Here is a 20816-nt window from a genome sequence, read left to right as displayed (position 1 = left end):
GGCCTTTTATTGTGGCCAGCCTAAGGCACACCTGTGCAATAATCATGCTGTCTAATCAGCATCTTGATATGCCACACCTGTGAGGTGAGATGGATAATCTCGGCAAAGGAGAAGTGCTCACTAACACAGATTTAGACAGATTTGTGAACAATATTTGAGGGAAATGGTCTTTTGTGTATGTAGAAAATGTTTTAGATCTTTGAGTTCAGCTCATGAAAAATGGGAGCAAAAACAAAAGTGTTAGGTTTATATTTTTGTTTAGTGTAGAAACTACATTAAAATCTAGAATGTCATATTGAGTAAGCCTCTGGTATGATTCAAATTCAGCATCCCTTTTTGTGCAAATGAGTGACTTTAATTGAAACATGCATACTGAGGCTGTTTACAGTTTAAAGTCTTGGAATGATCAGTTTAATAATGCAGCGTATGATCTTAAGTCCATGAGTGATCTGAGCACACACACTTCATAGTCTGTTATTCCAAAGTTATCAAACTATTACCAAGACATTTACAGCTTTTTACAGTACTTTGAATTGCCTTTTGCTGAAATGTGCTATATAAATAAACCTGTCATGTGTTACCCATACACAACACTGTGTGCTTAAAACCCTGTTCTACTGCATGCAAAAGCAGGGCACACCATGACAGCGTGTGCTCCACACTGTCTTCCTCTCTTTACCTATTTTCTGTCATTGATTAAAGAGTGGGTTCTTTGCCATACCTGCCTGGAAACAGTCCCCTCATAGTATCATGCCTGGATATGCAACTCTGAAATTATAAATTAGAATATACTTATCAGGCTATAACATGATCTAATGTAAATCAACTTTGTATTTGTTATTTGGAATTTGTGGCGGGGGCCATTAAAACTATACATATATATGGTAATTAATACAATTAAACTCTGCAGTTCTGCCCCTGCTGTGCATATTTTGAAAGCACTTACAGTCCAATCAATAAACAAATCTAGATTCAAAATATCAGTCCTTATGTTGTCCAACAGTCCTTTCGTCATTAAGAAATAGAAAATGGTGTTTTTGAGAAGCACGCAAGTTCAGTTACCTCGAAATCATGGTGTCTGTTAAAAGATTGAAACAACTAAAGAAGGTGCCCACGCTGTGCATAAAGTGTGCTGCACTAGAGGTCTCAGGCCTTAGCAGGGAAACACATTGACATGGAGGTTGCTTCTGTGTAAAGTTCAGAAAACGATCTTCTGTGTCTCTAACTTTATCTACTTTATCCTGTCACACAGCTGTTGTCATTACCTTTATTTATGTTATTTATGCTGATTTTTTTTTTTCCTTTTGGACGAAGTCAGGATTATAACATTTGCAGCATTGCAGCAGGAAGCTGTCGGCTCTATAATGAAGTGAGTTGGAGTATTTTACACAAAATGGGATTACCTACTCAGTCATCTTACTTACCTTGTTATAAATAAAATGCTTAAAATGTGTTATGCTTCTTTCAGTTTTCAACATCAGTCCACAGTTGACGATCTAAGTGAGGGGGTGGGCTTTCAGGAGGCTACCTCTGAGTGAGGGACCATTATGGAACAATGGGATTCGTTGTTATACTTTGATGGGTTGGGCACTACTGCATTTCCACAAAAAAACTGGTTAGATCTACAAAAAACAAAAGAGTCAGCAGGCTGCTTTTATGTGTTTTTAGGTTGTTTATATACTGCTGACTGAGTCATAATCACATTTTAATTTTGTGATCATGAAGTCATCAGATAAAATAAACAACAAAGGCAAATGACAACAGCTGTACTGTGTAGTGGCAGACAGTTCTCAGAGAATTTATCAGTAGCCCTTTTTACACAGAGACAGAGCTGTAGGACCTCTTCAAAGTTCCCTCTTTACACTGCTTTTGCGTTTTCACACAGAACTAAACAATGGCTGCATCATGCTGTCCCAGTGTGTGATTTTAGACAGCATGCTGATATTCCTGTAGCAGAGGAGGCAGGACAGCAGTGACTTGTAACACAACAGTGTTGGCCTCTAGTGTGACACATAACATACGTTTTAGGCAGTGCTTTCTAAACAATACCAGTGGCATAACATAACAGTCAATTACCATCCTGGTTATATTGGGGTTGATCTCGTCCTCTGCTTGGGGGGTAAGGAGCTCCCTGACCTCATTGTTTTCCCAATTTGCTGACTTTTTCTGTCGCTGTTCTTCTTCATTGAGTTAGCTGCTAACAGCTGTCAGCTGCTTTTTAAATCTCTTGGTGGTGGGTCGCACACGTAACACATTGTCAAAACATGACACCCGTTTCATCCATGGTCCTGTCTTGTCACCTGTCCCTTTTACACAGATGCTAATTTGGCCCTGTACTACCGTAATCATACCTTTGTATAAAGAATGGTGAGGAAACTCTCGCCTTGAACAGGCAATGTAAAAGGTGCTCGTGACCATACGTCGTGTGTGTCATGGGACCTCTTGATCACATATTAGAAAAAAGCTGGATCTCCATTGTGAAAATATCGAAGGTATTGGATAAAGTGAGGTCATTCCTTAAACCATCCCCCAGCCCTTCCCTAAAGACAGCAATTAACATTTCTAAGACAAAAGACAGATAAAAAACCAAAGGTGTGAATGCAGGTCTCCTTTCCTCTGACAGTGCTGACACACTTTCCCTGTGAGTGAACAATGTTGAAAATTTCAATCACTTTTGCATCAGATTTTGGGACACTGAATACAGCCTGTAGTTAGGACATTTAAGTTGGTCATCCCAGTTTGGACTGAGCATTGAACTAAGCAGCTGATCACAGTCTAGAGTGACCATGCACCACTCAGTGTAATGCAGCAGCACAGTAGATATGACACATGCTATGTGCTGTAAGAGCTACCACTGTACCTGGGAATCACCATTTTCCTTCAGAAGTGTGCAATTCACCCCAACACTGTGTATCTGTGGCATTTAAAAACCTTGACTGAATTCTGTGTTCTCTTTGTGTTCAAAAGCCTTTGTACTGTGGCCTACATACTGATTCTTGAGATTTAAAGCCTCCTAAAAGTATGCTGCAAATGTCCCAGTGGGGAATGTGACACTGTTTACAGGACTGCTCCATATATTTTATTGAACAACTATTATCTCAATCAGGGTTATCATCCATTTAAACAAATTAAATATAACTTTTTTTTGGTGCAAGATGAAATTATGAGGCCAACCGTGATTGCATACTGTTTTAATGTGAACGTCAGTTCTAAAAAATTCAAGCATTTGTCTGATCTTGGGGCAGCGGAGTCTAGATTTCTGAACATGAAGAAGTTGTTGCCAAAGTTTGCAACATGCGAGCCACGTCATTAAGACACACAGCTCGCAGCTACTTGATTGATAATTCATGGAACACCAACTTGTACTCAGTTGTTTATAAGAGAAGTTCCTGTCTGAAAAGAGATGTCTTGTAATTGGATACAAGTGGAAGTACATAAATCTGAATGTAAAAAATAAATGGTCACAAATCAGTCATTATACACTATTGATAAATTTGTTCCAGTATGTTTGGGTTTTCTTCTTTGTAGCTCTGTGAGAAAGCTGTTCATGTTTGCAAAATAATTGAATCATTTAAGAAGAGAGACACAAAGCATGGGTTCCATTTTTAGGTTGGACATCCACACAGTTTTCTACCTCGAGGTGCACACTGTAGTATTTCATTATTTCAGCTCCTTACATGTTCATAATTAAACTGTCAGTACTTCTCTTTGAAATTAGTCTTAACTATATCTCCATCTCTTCATTGTCTTGGTAAACTGAGGCCGAGACAAACCGGGCCTTTGATGTCTCTGCCTGCAAGGCTCCGGCATTGTAATGAAACTGTATTGCATTGTGTCAGCACCAAATGTTTGGCATGACGGAACACAATACTAATTCTAACCGAGGCATGCCTGCTTCCGCCGGTTTCAAAGCTGCTGGTGCTTTTCTTTTCCTAAGAGAGTTGCAGGCGCTCCCTCACTGAGCCAAACAGCTTTCAGGCCCATCAATTATTTAGCGCCTGTTGCCTTCAGGGAACTCCTGAGAAATTATGATGATGAATGCAATCAGGAGACAGTAGATATATATTTATAAATATATATTTTTTTCATAGTAGTTTCTTAATATGTTTTGATGAGGAGGTGGAAGGCAAAGATTGATTGAAATGCTGTGAAAATCCAAATGTTTTGCAGAACTCCCTATCCATATCGGCACAAAAACATGCACAATCACAAAAAGCACTTTGGTAGTTAAGGGAGGCCTTTGAAAGGATTACAAAAGGCACTCTGTTTATAGTGGGTAAATACCCATGTGATGTTGAAATGTTTCCCCTATTCTCCCTGTCTGCACCGAGTCCTTTATTATGAATAAGCATGAATGTTTTAAGACTGATAACTAGTTCAACATGTAACCAAACAAGAACATTGTTTTTGTCTCTCATTGAAATTTTATAAGAGGACTGAAGGATGAGTCTTTAATGGACTATATGGATTATATTGGAACACTAAATAACCTTTAGAGTACAGTTTAAGACATTCCTTCCGGGGTATGACTGCAGTGTACAATATGGGAATTTGCCTTGTGTTTACTACACAATAAAAGAGAGGATCTGAAATGGCATCAATGAAATAGTAACATGCGGGTCGGGAGTGCGTATGCCATCACACCCTTAGTAGTCTCGCTCAAGGGAAAGAAGATGATAGCATAATGTGTGATAAGTTAGCCTCAAACCCCAACAGTTTACAGGGTGTAGTCAAAAGTGAGGTTGTGATTTATTCATAGAGAAAGAATAAATTTAACATCAACGCTTTAATGTACACTGAACAAAAAAATAAACACAACACTTTTGTTTTTGCTCCCATTTTTCGTGAGGTGGACTCAAAGATCTAAAACTTTTTCTACATACACAAAAGACCATTTCCCTCAAATATTGTTCACAAATCTGTCTAAATCTGTGTTAGTGAGCACTTCTCCTTTGCCGAGATTATCCATCCCACCTCACAGGTGTGGCATATCAAGATGCTGATTAGACAGCATGATTATTGCACAGGTGTGCCTTAGGCTGGCCACAATAAAAGGCCACTCTAAAATGTTCAGTTTTATCACACAGCACAATGCCACAGATGTCGCAAGTTTTGAGGGAGCGTGCAATTGGCATGCTGACTGCAGGAATGTCCACCAGAGCTGTTGCCCGTGAATTGAATGTTCATTTCTCTACCATAAGCCGTCTCCAAAGGCGTTTCAGACAATTTGGCAGTACATCCAACCGGCCTCACAACCGCAGACCACGTGTAACCACACCAGCCCAGGACCTCCACATCCAGCATGTTCACCTCCAAGATCGTCTGAGACCAGCCACCCGGACAGCTGCTGCAACAATCGGTTTGCATAACCAAAGAATTTCTGCACAAACTGTCAGAAACCGTCTCAGGAAAGCTCATCTGCATGGTCATCGTCCTCATCGGGGTCTTGACCTGACTGCAGTTCGTCGTCGTAACCAACTTGAGTAGGCAAATGCTCACATTCAATGGCGTCTAGCACGTTGGAGAGGTGTTCTCTTCACGGATGAATCCCGGTTTTCACTGTTCAGGGCAGATGGCAGACAGCGTGGGTGGCGTCGTGTGGGTGAGCCGTTTGCTGATGTCAACGTTGTGGATCGAGTGGCCCATGGTGGCGGTGGGGTTATGGTATGGGCAGGCGTATGTTATGGACAACGAACACAGGTGCATTTTATTGATGGCATTTTGAATGCTCAGAGATACCGTGACGAGATCCTGAGGCCCATTGTTGTGCCATTTACCCACGACCATCACCTCATGTTGCAGCATGATAATGCACGGCCCCATGTTGCAAGGATCTGTACACAATTCCTGGAAGCTGAAAACATCCCAGTTCTTGCATGGCCAGCATACTCACCGGACATGTCACTCACTGAGCATGTTTGGGATGCTCTGGATCGGCGTATACAACAGCATGTTCCAGTTCCTGCCAATATCCAGCAACTTTGCACAGCCATTGAAGAGGAGTAGACCAACATTCCACAGGCCAAGATTAACAACCTGATCAACTCTATGCGAAGGAGATGTGTTGCACTGCGTGAGGCAAATGGTGGTCACACCAGATACTGACTGGTTTTCTGACCCCCCCCAGACCCCCCCAATAAAGCAAAACTGCACATTTCAGAGTGGCCTTTTATTGTGGCCAGCCTAAGGCACACCTGTGCAATAATCATGCTGTCTAATCAGCATCTTGATATGCCACACCTGTGAGGTGGGATGGATAATCTCGGCAAAGGAGAAGTGCTCACTAACACAGATTTAGACATATTCGTGAACAATATTTGAGGGAAATGGTCTTTTGTGTATGTAGAAAAAGTTTTAGATCTTTGAGACCAGCTCACGAAAAATGGGAGCAAAAACAAAAGTGTTGCGTTTATATTTTTGTTCAGTGTAGAATGACGCTGAAATAGTTTGGACCAACATTTGTGACAGGCTCCATCAAAATCAGTCGGATGTTACAAAGGCTCATTTCACGATAAACATGGATTTGTGTCATCTCGATTTTTGGTCATTTTGGAACTTATTTGATTGTAAATTAAGAGTCTTGGCTCTCACAATTTAAAAACTTTGTCACCAAATTTAGATGATAAACACAATTTTGAAGCTTGTAAAGGCATGATGGCAAGCTAGCAGCAAACTCTTGGCAATCACAGTCTGGTTTTACTCAGCACCACTCTCTCTACCCCCCTCTGTTTTTCTGATATTATGAAGGCTCATAGTAACAAGGTGGGGTCTGGGACAGAAAGTTAGCATTACACATAAAAATACAATGTTAAATGTTTGAATTTTTGTCTATGGACACATCGTAAACTCAGTTGAATTCTCCACAATCTCATTGTGTATTTCATTTTACAGGAATTAGAGCACCAAATGATACTTCATTCAGATTTTACAGGATCCTATTTCTCGTTAATTTATATTCCTTTAGTCTGTAAGCGTCCATCGATCAAAGAAATCAAAACGGCTTTTCATAAAAATGTATTCAAGTCGTGAATATTGTCGTGAAGTCCATTGCTCACTGTCTGCTAACTACTAACAATATTTTCTCATCTTCCTGCACAGTATATCTTTGAGACTACAAAATAAAAGTGTCCTCAAGCTTTTCTGTTTTTTTTTTTTTTTTTTTTTTTTTACCCTAGGACAGCTCCCGGAGTACAGCATGTGCTCCCAGTTTGGAATGGGCTCTCTTTTTGCAGCCACCGTACTACAAACTTTGAAGGCCTTATTCTCAAATATCACTGCTTGGTGACAGTCATTATGTAACGTGACGTATCTTGCTTAACATTTGTTGTACAAAAACAGTACTGATATCTTTGGAAAGCTAAGAATCATATGTTTCTAACATTGTATCAAACTCAAAATGTATTTTTTTATTAATAGAACAAATCACATATACATAGTCTTTGCTGTCCATCAGTTTATAGTATTTGAGGCCCTGTTGGACATCCTGGAGGGGGGAGCAAAACATACAGCGTCATTTACCATTTTATCAGTAACACTATAAAAAAAGACATTTATAAAAATAGATAGCAGTTGCAAGTGGGAGGGATGTAATGCCCTCTGACGTGCAGCGGAAGGTGCGATTTAGCAGAATTATGGCAGCGTATTTGGTTGCCAAAAGAAATGGAAATATGCCAGTGTAGCAGTACGTTAGGTTCAGCATAAATTCAGCTTGTGTGTACAGACAGGCATTTGGCAAATGTGCACAGGAGGTTAAATTTTTTTATGCAAGACCTGTATTTTAGGCTCTTTTATGTGTTATTGTGAGACAATGTGTAAAGCCAAGCTTTTGTTAAGATCATTTGTTCTTAGCAGCCAATGGGAAAGAAAGACTTTTAAAGTCAGTAGCACTGATACTTCCTGATGTTCTGGGTAAAACCAACCAACCAACCAACCAAGCAACCAACCAACCAACCAACCAAGCAACCAACCAACCAAGCAACCAACCAACCAAGCAACCAAGCAACCAACCAACCAATCAATCAACCAACCAATCAATCAATCAATCACATTCATAAAGCCCAATATCACAAATCACAATTTGCCTCACAGGGCTTTACAGCATACGACATCCCTCTGTCCTTAGGACATAACACTGAAGTAATTCTCTAAACAAGATCAGTTCATACATGACCCCAACAGGGAAGTCACCTGAGGTAACCCAGACAAAGGCAGAGAAGTATTAACTAGTAGCCCCCATGGGTGCCAGTTGTCATGTCAATTGACAGCCTGCACTTTTATGAAAGCCAACATATCCTGATACTCACAAAGAATAGACCCTGTCGCAATGCAGTAAGGGCAAAGGTGAAGATCTCAAATTGACCAATGTATTGACAATGAAAAAATGGCTAGAGAAACTGTGTGTATGTGTGTGTTTGTGTGTGTAGGTATACAGGCACATATGGCCAATTCTGAGCCCAGTGGTAATTTAGCACTTCTCAGCAGGTTGTCTTTAGGGAGCAGCTAATATAGGCAGTAGGTTGCTCGGTGCAAGTGTGTCTGTGTTTGCCTGTTTGTGTTTCTCTGGCGTGTTTGTGTGTGTTTGGCAGCGTTTCATTTCATAGTGAGTGTTCTGCTGACCTTGGCATACTCAAGATTCAATCCCAGTGGTGTCTCATCCCTCTCTTCTCGTCCTCGTTCTCCCCCTCCTTTCACCCTTTACTCCACCCAAATCCCCTCCCAGGACAGTGCTATTGTTCTCCCTTTGAGAAGCCAAAATGATCCAGCAGATCCAGACAAAAAAAAAGGCACCAGCGTGTTTTTCTTCCACCTGAATAATTCGTCACAAGGCTGTGATTAAAACAGACAGGATAGTGGTTAGAGTGTGAAGACTTCAGCCAACAGTAAGCCTGAATGCAATCATTAAGACGGCTTCATGTTAAAAACTCTCATGGCTGTTTGACTTTTCCTGTCATCGTCATTTCTGCTGGCTCATACCTTTCTGGGTAAACCATGCCAGAGATCTCATTATTTCAAAACATTGCTGTCAGAAAGGCAGAGATGCAGTGAATGGCAGATGGAGGTTTTTCTGTAGTTGGTATTTTCCCCTTCACTTAAAACACAGTCTCAGCAAATATGATAGACATAGTGAAACATATAAAAGTTAAGAATTTGAATGTTAAGTATTTGGAAATGAGCGCACAAACCAAAAGCTGTATTATTGTTAGATTTATAAAATGTTTTCCCCAACAAAAGGTAAACATTCCACAGTGAGCATAAATTGTGTTAACACTGAAAATGACGGAGGGAGGTTTTGAATGCTGCCGCACAGAGACATATTTCCAGTGTTTAAAGTGCTTCAGGTTGACAGTAGTAGAAGCCACCCAGTGCAGCTGCTAGTCCTCCTATGGGGAAAACAACTGGCAAAGCAATTCAATTGAAATGACAACAAGCACTTTCTGTGTTGTTTGTAAAACGCCTGACAGTCTGAGTACATGTTTACACTGAATCTGTACAAAATATCCACAAGACTTGCTTCTTTCATAAAGTGGATTGATGATGTAATTTCAGACAGACTGGGCACTGGGAATTACATCATAATATGACGAGATCTCTTTTTGGCAAATCCAGTGAATCAAATACCTGACAAATACAGAGATTTTAAAGGTATTACACCCTGTATTAACGTTACAGCAAAATATTTCCATACATACAAGTCTTAGTTGTCTCATCATGTCACTCTACTTTAAGCCACTTTCATTTACTGGTTTCCTGTTCTAAAAAATCACGATAAAACTGGGTACAGTGATGAAGAAATCAACTCACCAGTCTATAAACTCTGCTCATGGTGACTTCTGGTAGCTCGCCAGGTTCAGATTTTCAGATGTAAAGATCAAGGAAAAGATGGAGAAGATGAGCACAGCCAAACTACCATCTTTTTTAACCATTATACAGACACTGGAAGAGAAACCGTTAGACCTCCATGCCACATCAGTTTCCAGTGGGATATCAATGACTATAATATCCTTTGATTCACCGAAACGCCATTCAACAAGTGACAGGTTTTCTATACGCGGATCTGACAAAGTTATCCTTGTGTGACAATGGGAATTTGAGGTGCTGTTGTGTTCTTGCTTGCCCTGCGCCACCAGGCAAATGAGCACTCTTGATCACATTTACATGCTGTTCAGAGGCAGTTGTAGACAGCATTGCCTGCATTTGGGATGAGCAACCATGTGGCCAACTTGTTGAGGTCAAGATATGGAAACAAACTACGACCCATCTGCCCAGTGATGCCAGGGTTGGAGCCAATCAGAGTCTTGAACACTATCCAGGGCACCACCGTTGCCGTCACTGAGTCTGTGGTGGATTTAATTTGTAATAAACAGAAGCAGCTGTACCCAAAACAGCAGTGAAATCATTCCATAACCAGAAACCACGGATTACCAGACCCACCGGGGGTGCAGTAAACACACGCACTGCGGCCTGTCTGGAAACATGGACAGTTCTAAAACAACAGCCTTTAATGTAACAAGAGGCATAGAAGGACTAAATTACAATGCACAAGTTCAAGGACCTGACAGGACTACATGTATGATTCCATGTAACAAATAAATGATTGATTGATAAATATATCTCTGATTTTTGCTAATTGAAGCTACAGTATCTTTCTGGGATCTGTACACCAGCCCGTTAACTATTGAATCATGGAGTCCTGCAGGATGCTTTCTCTTATTAAAGCAATAAACTCAAAATCAAATTTAGCTAGCCTATGTTTTATTGTACTGTGATAATAATGTTATCTGTCCCTTAAGTGAAGAGTAAGTAAATAAAGTTTATTTAATAGAGCACCTTTCAAAGAGCAAGGTCACTGAAGTGCTTCACAGGAATAACATTTTTAAAAATAAGACCATAAAAACAGTAAAAAAGGAACAAACAATAAAACATAAGGAACAACAGACCTTAAAAACACAGAGTATGGGTATATAATAACAAACAAGGAAGCACGAATTGGAGTTATATAAATCCATGGATTTGCATCTATGTTTCAGGCATTCAGCTGATGCTCTTTTCCAATGTGACGTAGAACACAATGAGTGGATGACACAAGCTTCCTGCATGCTGACATTCCAGATTTCAGATGTGTCTGTCATGTGGAATAACATAAGTCATTCATGTTGCGTGTCCTTACAGAAGTCTTCTCTTTTTGTGTTTCAGACTGAATCTGTGTAGGCACCTATCCGCTCTCCTGGCAGAAAGCAGACATGTTCTTTGCCTCTGTTCCAGTATGGTAAGCTAATCTTTTATGTCTTCATTAGCATGAATAAATGCGTACCTCGGGGAAAAACAGCAGGGCTTCATGCATGACTTATAATAGATTTTGGTAGCCACGTGTTGGCTATAATATTCTTAATGGTATAAACAGATGCAGGTCAGTCAGTCCCAGACACGACCTGCTTAAAAGAAAAGGTTCTGGAAAAGGAAATGCAGGGGAATGGATGTGTAAACCAAGATGATGACCTGACTCTTTTTGGTGTCCTCTGGTTTATTTATACATATTTTGTAAGGAAGAGAGGCAATGTGGACACTGTTGGAGCTGTGACATGATTGAAAGAGCTTCTGTCATCCTTGTGCTATGTCAGGTTCCCTCTTGAAGATGGTAGTTATATACAAACTCACCCGCGGGTGTATTGATAGCGGGGGAATCCGTGGGTGGCTTTTCAAAATAGGCCAGCAGAACACGTTGTTCTTTTCACATACAGCTTTTTTTGAATCTACTGACAGTTACAGCCGATTCAGAAATAACATTGCTTTTGACATCTCTTTGTCAACTCTGTATCATAAAAGGATCTAATAAATATTACTGTTGTGGCTCTGATTTGCTGCTGTACTCCTAACAGAAAGGTTTTTAATCTAGGACAGTCATACACTCTATACTGCCACTCTGCAGCATTGGAAAAATGGTAATTATGATCCTCCTAATATATGTACATATTTGCAGTATTAGGGTTGCACAAAATATTAATTCAGAATTGAAACTGCAGTGTGATGCACAATAGTCACATGCTACAAAATTGTGGCCACTTCATACAGAAGGAAAACTAGCACGGTTGTCATTTTCAATAACTAATTTTACTGGCCAAGCCTTCCCCTTCGAAGGTGCAGTGTGTAGGATTTAGGGACACCTATTGGCAGATGACATATAATATTCATGTCAACTATGTTTTCATTAGTTCACAGTAGCGTGAAAATAAGAATTGTTGCATTTCTGCTACCTTAGAATGAGCTTTCATATCTACATATGGAGCGGATCTTCTCACATGGAGTCTGCCATGTTTCTACAGTAGCCCAGAACAGACAGACCAAACACTGGCTCTAGATAGGGTCATTAATGTCTTCAGGTTTATGTTGTCGGCCCCCATAGTTCTCTGACACGCATGGCAAAAGGGAGAAGTTTAAATTTCTGCAACCTCACTGCTCGATGCCACTAAATCCTACATACTGGACCTTCAAGACAGGTCAGTTGTATATGACTTAGTCAGGCAGAATTGTTATGGGGATAGGTCTGTGTTTCATGTTGGCTGCACAGACGAAAAAAAAGCATCTGTTTAATGCAATGTTATCACAACGTCTCCCAACCGTTCTTCACCACAGATTGACCAGACTGTAAAAGCTAGTTACCAGCTATGAGCCAGACTAAAGATCATTGAGTTAGCTTAAAGAAACCAAAAGTTTGCCAACTATGGTTTGGAGCTGCAAGGCTTGAAAGGTAACATAAGTAATGTTTATCTACAAGAGAAGTCTGTCTCATAAACAACTAAAGCAGCCACAACCTTAAAATGAGCGAGCATCATTACAATATTTATTGCAGAAGTATATGTATCATAATGTCTTTTTTTTTTTTTTTTTACCAATATTGTGGACCCCTAGACTTCTAAGTTGGGATTGCCTCTGTGACACATTTTGTAGATGTTGCATTACATTGCTGCACACTGCAAGTCCTGATGAATTCTGTATTTATTGTTGTAAGAGCAGGCTTAAAATGGATGCTAAAAACACTTGCAGCCCTGGGGCTAAACATGGGCATACAAGGGTTGGTCAGGGTGATTGCAGCCCAGGGGCACAAATCCAGAATCATTAAAGCTGTTCCTCTTGTACCAATCCCTGTCATTGTGCTTAACATGATAAGAGCAGCTCACAGCTCCATGCCAAATACTGTGCCCATTCAGCAGTCCCACATTGTACTGGCGAGGTTAGAGGGGAGGACATGGCACAGTGGAACGGAAAGCAATGAAGCCTGATGTAGCCAATTATTGCAGAATCTCTTGTTAATTATCATTTTTTTCCTTTTTAAACAGTTTAAGTGGTAACTACATTGATACTGTTTTTTTTATTAATAACATGAGCAGGTTGCTTTATTTTAATTGCCAATACAACTAATCAAAGACAGGGTGGATATGTTGCCTGAGGTTTATGGGGATTCAGTAAAAACCTGATAGCTCTGGGGAGGGTGACGAAATGGAGGCAGACGTTGCTGTTACTAGCCTGCAGTTACTGGTATTGTGATGACAGTAAAAATGATCTATACCAACTGTAGCTTTTCAGACAGCTTGTGAGTCTTTGAAGACGTATGAAATGCTGAGTGTGAAACACAGAATGGAGGTGCAAACAGTAATTCATCTTCCACCTTTAAAAGAAAATCACATTTGAAATATTATGGGTGTTGCTACTATCTTGGACATGGTCAGGTTAGATTGGTGAGAGGCAAAAGGAGGGAGTGAAAGTGGGTTTGATCTTGTTCAGTGAAAGATGATCGATGAAATGCACACCATGATACATCAAAGAATCCTAAATGTGAAAGGTCAACAATGTGGCAAATGCTAAAAACACCCCTTTCCATCATCAAGAGAGACTTTTATGTGTCATGTCTTTATAAATGAAAAGAGATGCATTTCAAGTAATTGCACCTCCTGTGACAGCATCCTGGAGGATTTACTGGGGATGTGATGTTGCATTTATTAAGTTAGAGACCCAATCAGTGCAAAGTAAAAACAAAGTTTGCCGTACAGGCTCAAACATTAATCTGTCAATCGCTCAATAAAGTGTTACTTGATAACATAACAAATAAATAACTGGGCTCCTTGGATTTTATTTTTGTATTGACCTCAGGTTCATTTTCACAGATACTGACTGAAGTCTAATTACAGTGTATGTGATTTTTGCTCAGATAGTCACTTCAAGGCAAATAAAGTTCATTGCCAGCAAAGTTTGTTTTTGATGCCAAAGTGGATATGGATAAAAAATAAAATAAATGGGAGTTTGTGCATAAACAGATGAAATTGGGGCAAATAACTGTTTATTTGATGATCTAAGTGAAACCCTCCGGCATTTTAGGATTCTATTAAAAGATTTCTTGAGGCTTAGGTGACTCCGTTTGCCAAGATACTAATACCTCCTGAATTTTCTGTAGCGTACAACTCTGTGTTTAATTGACAGTACATTACTATATAACCAACACATGTCAAAACAAGTGGAGACTAGTTTATCACCAGATGCATGCATTAGCATCAGTACCTTTTATCTGTCGTTACACACTTTAACTGAACAGTTCGTAAGATTTAGGGAGATTTAGTGATGTTGAGCTGTGAGGATTGCACATTACAACCAGCTGAAACTTGAAACCGAATTATCCACAGAGATCTTTTCCTCTACAAAACAAAGGGACTTGGTCATTTAAACCAGTAAAAACACTGAATAAAGCAGTTTCACATGAAAAAAAATTTGTGTTTTTCCAACACAGCTCATCATGGAGGGGTTTCTACACTGAACAAAAATATAAACGCAACACTTTTGTTTTTGCTCCCATTTTTCATGAGCTGAACTCAAAGATCTAAAACATTTTCTATATACACAAAAGACCATTTCCCTCAAATATTGTTCACAAATCTGTCTAAATCTGTGTTAGTGAGCACTTCTCCTTTGCCGAGATAATCCATCCCACCTCACAGGTGTGGCATATCAAGATGCTGATTAGACAGCATGATTATTGCACAGGTGTGCCTTAGGCTGGCCACAATAAAAGGCCACTCTGAAATGTTCAGTTTTATCACACAGCACAATGCCACAGATGTCGCAAGTTTTGAGGGAGCGTGCAATTGGCATGCTGACTGCAGGAATGTCCACCAGAGCTGTTGCCCGTGAATTGAATGTTCATTTCTCTACCATAAGCCGTCTCCAAAGGCGTTTCAGACAATTTGGCAGTACATCCAACCGGCCTCACAACCGCAGACCACGTGTAACCACACCAGCCCAGGACCTCCACATCCAGCATGTTCACCTCCAAGATCGTCTGAGACCAGCCACCCGGACAGCTGCTGCAACAATCGGTTTGCATAACCAAAGAATTTCTGCACAAACTGTCAGAAACCGTCTCAGGGAAGCTCATCTGCATGCTCGTCGTCCTCATCGGGGTCTCGACCTGACTGCAGTTCGTCGTCGTAACCGACTTGAGTGGGCAAATGCTCACATTCGATGGCGTCTGGCACGTTGGAGAGGTGTTCTCTTCACGGATGAATCCCGGTTTTCACTGTTCAGGGCAGATGGCAGACAGCGTGTGTGGCGTCGTGTGGGTGAGCGGTTTGCTGATGTCAACGTTGTGGATCGAGTGGCCCATGGTGGCGGTGGGGTTATGGTATGGGCAGGCGTATGTTATGGACAACGAACACAGGTGCATTTTATTGATGGCATTTTGAATGCACAGAGATACCGTGACGAGATCCTGAGGCCCATTGTTGTGCCATTCATCCACGACCATCACCTCATGTTGCAGCATGATAATGCACGGCCCCATGTTGCAAGGATCTGTACACAATTCCTGGAAGCTGAAAACATCCCAGTTCTTGCATGGCCAGCATACTCACCGGACATGTCACCCATTGAGCATGTTTGGGATGCTCTGGATCGGCGTATACGACAGCGTGTTCCAGTTCCTGCCAATATCCAGCAACTTCGCACAGCCATTGAAGAGGAGTGGACCAACATTCCACAGGCCACAATCAACAACCTGATCAACTCTATGCGAAGGAGATGTGTTGCACTGCGTGAGGCAAATGGTGGTCACACCAGATACTGACTGGTTTTCTGACCCCCCCAGACCCCCCCAATAAAGCAAAACTGCACATTTCAGAGTGGCCTTTTATTGTGGCCAGCCTAAGGCACACCTGTGCAATATTCATGCTGTCTAATCAGCATCTTGATATGCCACACCTGTGAGGTGGGATGGATTATCTCGGCAAAGGAGAAGTGCTCACTAACACAGATTTAGACAGATTTGTGAACAATATTTGAGGGAAATGGTCTTTTGTGTATATAGAAAATGTTTTAGATCTTTGAGTTCAGCTCATGAAAAATGGGAGCAAAAACAAAAGTGTTGCGTTTATATTTTTGTTCAGTGTAACTATGGTGACAGATGCAAAAACGTGAATGGCCCATTACAGAGCCAGTGTTTGGTTTGTCCGTTCTCGGTTACTGTAGAAACATGGCAGTGCAATATGGCAATCTCCATAGATGAGGATCCGCTCCCTACGTAGATATAAATGGCTCATTTTTATGTAACAAAAACACATTGTTTCTTATTTTCAGGTGATTCTACACTAAAGAAAACATACTTATTGTGTTGTATTTAATTTCCACCAATATATCATCGTAAATCATACACACTGGACCTAATAACCATCTCACTGTCACTGTCTCTGGATTGATACTGCTTACTAACTGGAACACAAGTAGCCAAAACCAGGGAGGTTGATTCATGGAATAAAGAAATTCAATATCATACCTATGCAGGCCCAGAGAAAATGATCTTTGAATCACTGCCTGCATCTCTAATTTGTCCAGTGATTCACATTGGTCCTGGTGTTGTGCCCACTTACAGCCATTTCTGCCAGTTGAAGTAACAGCCGTCCAATCAGAGCTTTGTAGGATGATGGTCCTTTCAGACAGGGAGAGGTTGCTGCTGTGGCTGCCACCAAGGCTGCCGCCCAGCAACATTGGTGCTCTGTATTATGAGTCGGCAGCAGCAGGGCGCTATGCCGCCGCCGGCTACCTTGGATCCTGCCAGCCTGTGCACCACAGGCAGCTGCCACCCACCTACTGTGATCTCATCACGCAGCTAAATAGAGTGGGCTGTAGCTTAAAATAGAGGAAATGGTTAGCAGTATGACACGATTAATAAAGCAAGTTTTGCTAACTTGTATATAAACATTGTTTATTGTCGCAAACCGGATACTTGGATGTTTAAGCTGATGTTTCTCCATTAATGTTTCTCTTCATTGATCTGATGAAGAGGTGTATAATTCATGTAATTCAGATACAGTAAAATCAGTGTGATGTTTCTGTGGCTGAAGTTGGAGCATCATAAACTTTGAATGCAGCTCTAAATAGCTGTGCGTGGTCACAAGAGCGGCAGCCACCTTTCCTCTCGTTGACTCTGCCGCTGACTTATTTCTTGTAAACAGTGTTAGTGTTTCTTTCCAGATTTATTGTTCATTGCTCATCTTCTGGACACAATTGATGAAGCACGTCTTTATCAAACAGAAGTGTGGTGTGAAATGTGGCGAAGTGCATTTGTTAGGGTTTTGTAGTTTTTATGGCAATTACTTGGATAAACCTTGAATTTATATGAACCTGACTTCAAAGCTGAGAGCCAAAAGCCCTGGAGTTAAGAGGTGCTTTTCTTAATTGTTAATCCTGTTTTATGGATTTGCTATGCTGAACACCTGCATTGTAGTGTTGGGGAAACAAATAGAATACACTGAGGTCAAACAAGTTTTACGAATTTTTAGTTGCTGTTAAGCACTTGGTTGAAACAATACAATGAAATTCTGCAAAACATACAGCATGACATACTGTATTCTGCGTTGATGAAAACAAACCATATACAACACATCCATATGCTGTGACTAATTGTATATGAATACTAAGAAACAAGATGAAAAGAAACCTCAGTTGTCGCCTTGTGTATGAACCAAACATTTTCATATAAATGGTCTGTTTGCTGCTTTGATTGAGGTAGCACAGTTCAACTAGCACTCAGCAAGCAATATGTAACATAAAACTACAGAATTACATCAGTCTGCATAATGTCAAAGGGTCTCTCACAGTACTGACATAAAGCTCTGCTGTGTAGCTCATTGCTTTGACTCTTGAGTCAACATGTTAACTGTTGCCAGCAGAGACACCACATTACCAGCAACATCTAAAGGCCCCCTACAATAATTGTAATAAAAAATATATCACAAATCTAACTGGTGGCTTCATATCACCTTCACATCATCCTACACATCTGATAACATGAACATGTATTTTTGAGTAGTCACTCTTTTGGCGACCATGACCCAGCAGTTTCTGTACTTAAGCTTTTACAGTGGCTTCTGCCAGGGTCATTGTTTTGGTGCTTTAGCTCCCTCCCTAACTTAGTGTGTAATGGTGGATTGAAACCTAAATCCAGTTGTTGCTAAAGAGGATTATTATGCCTGCTGTGAACACGACTTTTCAAGAACACATTGAGAGAATTACCCCAGATTTTGTCCACTTGGACTCAAGAACGAACTGATTTTGGTGGTCAAAGGTCCCCATCACAGTGACCTCACATCTGTCACATTCTCTTAAATGCAATACCTCATGAATGCCTGGAGGGGATATCATTGCATCTGGTATAAACGTCCACCTGAACTCAAGGATGAGCTGATTAGAATTTGGTGGTCAAAGGTCACTGTGACCTCACATTTTTGGCCATAACTCAAGTATTCATACACCAATTATGACAAAATTTCACAATAATGTCAAATAGGATAAAATGCGATGACATTTTAAAACCAAAAAGGTCAAAGGTCAGCTTCATTGTGACATCATAATTTTCTACAAAAACACTTTTCTGGCCATTATTCAACGCCATAAGGGGAGACATTTGGTCAGAAAACTGAATTGGGGACACTAATCTTAGGTGCCCACCTCAGAACTGTGCTGATTGCATAGCTCTCCTTTGCTGCAAGGTTGAAGATGTGTGTGACGCATCCATGTTTTAGAATTTATAACTTCTTAGTAACCATGATAATAAACAATGCTTCAAATATGGATGTTGCTGCTAAGATTTTGAAAAGACATGGATATAAACTGCAACTCGACTGGTTGGTGGAGGCATACAGCTGCAAGGTAGTAATTCTAATTTTCTGACTACATGTAAAGTACATAATAGTGCATCATCTCAAGTTATAATAGTAATTCATAGTAGCTCCTGACATATCACGTAAAATGTTTGGTGGAGTCAGTGGCTTTTTATTTTAATAACTGCATGGTCCACGCTGGCAGGACAGTTCATCAGAGGGCACAGTGAGATGACTGCAGTGTTATTATTTACCATTAAAACACAGTTTTACTCATATATTCATCTTGTTCTCACCCTCAGTGGAAAAGGGCAAAAGAAGTAGAGTTTTAAAGGTTGCTGGTGATTGGTTTCTCTTCATCATCACACTTTACTAGTCATCATTAAATAATTTCATCCTTGCCCCTCAGAGCTTCTTCTGTAGACTTTAACTCCTGAGGATCTAGTGGTGGAATACTGTTAATCATTACAATTTGTGGTTCATATTTGTAACTCAGAAATTTAATGATTAGTTGACTTTAGTTTGTATTGTGTTGTTATCATTGTGGAGCCCACTGCCATATCAAGAATATGTACAAATATTGGCCATTTCTTGCTTTACATACCTTTTTTTTCTGTAGCTACCTGCATCGGCTACAGGCTGTCTTGGTTTTCTGGTGTAAAGTCTGACTGAACAGTGCTGCATCACAGAGCGTTTTGTACTAACTTATATGGCGTTTTACTTTGAAAGGGATTGCTGTGCTTCAGCACCACTACTGCTAGTTAGGGTATAGACAAGATAACAGATGGGAATCTGTCCTTGCCTGCCGACAGCTTTACTGCAGTTATTTAAGTGTGTTAAAGGGGTGCAGAATTCAGTTCCCTGATACAATTGAGTTAGTCTGTGTCGTGATTTTGTACCAATCACAATATTTAATGTGAAAGCAAAGAGAAGGGGCCATGACGTTACTATTCACAGTTATCCTCTCACAGTAAATAATGACTCGCTGAAGTGGTACATTTTAGATGCATTACACAAGTTGTCTACCTTTTCTCATGAAGATCGGATAAAAAATCGTCTTGGTATGGCTGATTAGGTCCAGTTTAAGTACTTTTTTCAAGAGGAGCCAAGATAATCAATACTGACATTAGTTTCTAAATGGATGGTGTGTGATTCACATCGCAAAATGATCGAAGACCCTTCGCCTTGCTTGGCCTGTCCCCGTCTAAGAAGTACTTGTTTTACATTTCCTACAGCATTTCTCTTAGGTGTCCTCGTTGCTCCATGATGCACGATGCAAGTTGTTTTTCTGTCTCTGGATTGGCACACTTGCCTTTGTGCACTCAATGAAGACTGAGATCTTACATTTTTCTTTCAGATCGGTTTAATGAAGCCCTGGGCACAAGCAAAAAGGCAGCAGCAAGATACAGACAGGCCTGCCTGGTGTTGTAATCCTGTCTAAGAAAACAACTTTTTTATCAAAGTGGATTTACTTTGTCTGCATTGCAGTGAAGACAATACAAGAAAAGACTTCACAGGAACTTTCATTGTTCAGTTTTCATCAACAGATCAAAGTCAGGATTAGGTTTCGGTACTTTGCAATATGCACTTTCTCACAGAAAGAACATTTGACGTTACCTTTAACATATTTTAATACATCTAAAACCTTGGAGTTCAACACTGGCGACAAATCTGTTT

At 40.4% G+C, this 20816-nt stretch overlaps 1 protein-coding gene across 4 annotated transcripts in view; it reads left to right on the top strand.

Moving 5' to 3' along the window:
* lingo2 (leucine rich repeat and Ig domain containing 2) overlaps positions 1-20816 on the top strand; it is a 311243-nt gene that overhangs the window by 49914 nt on the left and 240513 nt on the right. For all 4 annotated transcript variants that reach the window (XR_007569859.1, XM_050043129.1, XM_050043127.1 and 1 more), the window contains one exon: positions 11194-11266. The gene's annotated coding sequence lies outside the window, so the exon portion shown is untranslated. The remainder of the gene's footprint in view (positions 1-11193; positions 11267-20816) is intronic.

The sequence above is a fragment of the Epinephelus moara genome, chromosome 4, assembly GCF_006386435.1.
Source record: "Epinephelus moara isolate mb chromosome 4, YSFRI_EMoa_1.0, whole genome shotgun sequence".
Classification (NCBI taxonomy): Eukaryota; Metazoa; Chordata; class Actinopteri; order Perciformes; family Serranidae; genus Epinephelus; species Epinephelus moara.
This window is presented reverse-complemented; position numbering and strand designations above follow the sequence as displayed.